The sequence below is a fragment of the Heterocephalus glaber genome, unplaced genomic scaffold (assembly GCF_053883595.1).
Source record: "Heterocephalus glaber isolate CG9 unplaced genomic scaffold, H.glaber_assembly_v1.0 deba00001587, whole genome shotgun sequence".
NCBI lineage: Eukaryota > Metazoa > Chordata > Mammalia > Rodentia > Bathyergidae > Heterocephalus > Heterocephalus glaber.
Genome location: NW_028258365.1, coordinates 1,226,611 through 1,229,268, shown reverse-complemented (window position 1 = coordinate 1,229,268; position 2,658 = coordinate 1,226,611). Strand labels below are relative to the sequence as shown.

Below are 2,658 nucleotides of genomic sequence, written 5' to 3'. Positions count from 1 at the left end.
GCAAGTGGGGGTGGAATTTTAAAAAGGTAGGAACCTGAGTCCTATCCCTGAAATAAAGAAACTAATTATATCAGAAGGAAAATATAGCTCAGAAGTTGAAAAGCCTCTCTTCTGAATGACTGTACAATACCATGAGTATGAAATGATCATAAATTTGACATTCCTTGGTTGAAGAAGAACCATCTATATGTATATATTTCAGTATATATGTATGTATCATTTTAGATAATTGGCATATAGTCACTGAAAATGTATTGATCTTCAGAAAGCATTTTTATGTAAAGACAAAAGTTTACTATTGTAACTTTTTATGCTGACCTCTGTCTTTTCAGTTTCCCTAGAGAAGTGGCAAAGGGTTTACCAGATAGAGCAGCTAGGTTTTATCCCATATGCCTAGCCTGTTACACTGACTTCCCTGAGTCTGCATGGAGAATAATCACGGGCCAGCGTCTACATCAGCAGAAAAGATTATACTGACTGATCGGTGATGTCTACCGTAGTACACAAGGGAAAACATAAGAAATGTTCTACCCCTGCTCTGGACTTAGCCAAAGTTGGGAAATCGATGAATAAAGGTAGAGAGATATTTGAGAGGGGATATGGATGTGATGTGGCAATCTTGGAGGTATGTGACCTCCCTTCAAGGATGCCCTTGGGTCCACAAAGCCATTCATACTGATGAATGAGGGGCACTGTGGAACAACTAGTCCCAGGTGCCATCTGTGATGGTGAATTCTTCTAAGAGACACTCTACACCAAGCCTTTTTTAAGGACCAGCCTAGACCTTCTACACTGCCAAGTGAAAATGTGCTTATCCAGTTCTTCCTCTTTTCTTCTCCATTCACAAATGTCACACCCGAAGATCATTGGAAGGTTCCTCCTGCTTGCTTCTGTGCTCCCCTCCTCTGTCTTACACTGAACCCCCACAGTTCTCCCCATGAGCATCTTCCACTTCGGATTCTGTCACCAGCATCTTGAATCTGGACACTTGATGTCAAAATTATCCCCACATTTAGCACAGTACTTCCACAAAATAAGGAACAAAAATCCCTGCTTCCCTTCTTCCCTTCTTCACTTCCCTGCTTCCCTTCTTCACTTCAAAAAAGACTTTAAAGATTTCCATCATGGCCTCTTCTATTTCGGGCTACATCTTCAGCACTCTGTGTTTCCACAGCGCCAACAACAATGCAGACCATGAAGGATTTTTGCTGGGGGAGGTAAGACAGGAGGAAATCTTTAGCATCAGTGACTCACAAATCAGCAACACAGAATTCCTGCAAGTTACTGAAATCTATAACCATCAGCCTTGTTCAAAACTTTTTAGTTTTTATGACTGCTCAAGTAAAGTTAATGGAGAGACTCTGGACAGAATTCTTAAAGAACAGAGAAAGAAAGTTATTGGATGGTACAGATTCTGGCGAAACACACAACAGATGTCATACAGACAGCAGGTTATCCATAAGTAGCTCACCTGCATCCTTGGGGTGCTCAACCTCGTCTTCCTTCTCTTCAGCTTCATCTCCACCGCCAACAAGTCCACTCATGCTTTAGAAAATGTTCTCTTTAGACCAAATCGCAGGTATAAGGATACCACTTACTATTGCCAATCTAGGCAATACTAGCCAACAAGAATACAAAGTGTCTTCAGTGCCAAATACTTCTCAGAGTTATGCCAAACTTATTAAAGAATATGGCACTGACTTTTTTTTGACAAGGATGGAGTGATGAAAGACATCGGGGCAATTTATCAGGTTTATAATGCACTTCAGGGGAAAGTATGGGCAGTGTGTGCAGATGTAGAAAAGAGTGAACGAGTTGCTGGATCTTGTCAGGCAGAAATGAATAAATTAAGAAGACAGGTCACTCAGAGGAAAAGTGAAAAAGAACAAGAAAGAAGATTGCAGCAGGCTATGTTAAGCAGACAGATACCGTCTGAAAGTCTGGAACCGGTGTTCAGTCCTCGGATGCCCTGTTCTGGGTTTGCAGCTGAAGGTAGAAGTACATTTGAAAATGCAGAACCTTCTGATCCTCCTCCGCCTTACTCTGATTTTCACCCAAACAATCAAGAAAGTACTCTGAGCCACTCTCACATGGAAAGGAGTGTCTTTTTGCCTCAACCTCAAGCCGTGGGCTCATCCATTAGTTACTCTTCCACCAGTGCCAAACTCAAGTACCCCGGAAGTGAAGCAGACCCTGCTTCTCAAAGAGCAGCTGGAGACAGTGGTGAGGAATCAGATGACAGTGATTATGAAAATTTGATTGACCCTACAGAGCCCTCTAATGGTGAATTCTCACATTCACAGGATTCACGACCCACGACACAACCTGATGAGGACCCCAGGAACACTCAGACCTCCCAGATTTAGCTAAACAAAAGAAACTCTTCACCTAGGACTGTTTTTCAGAATTGCTTATTGCGAGTTGTTTGAGGACTCAATCTTGGGGGAGAACTGCTTTCTCAGACACCTTGGCTCCCAAGAGGAAAGTCCTTGGGCATAGAACTTGTAAAAGTGTCCGTCCGCTGGTTCTTACCTTCTGACGCAGTGTGCAGGTGTCACAACAAAATCATTAAGATAATCAAATTGTCCTAATTCTGGTGTGATTCATGGATGTACTGGTAAATTAGGGAAAATGAAACTTTATCAGTGTAGTTTCTGT

General features: G+C 42.2%; 1 pseudogene; it reads left to right on the top strand.

Annotated features, from left to right (window-relative positions):
* Nucleotides 1-1,115: 1,115 nt before the first annotated feature.
* LOC101718557 (BRISC complex subunit Abraxas 2 pseudogene) lies at nucleotides 1,116-2,366 on the top strand (annotated as a pseudogene).
* The last annotated feature ends 292 nt before the right edge of the window (nucleotides 2,367-2,658 follow it).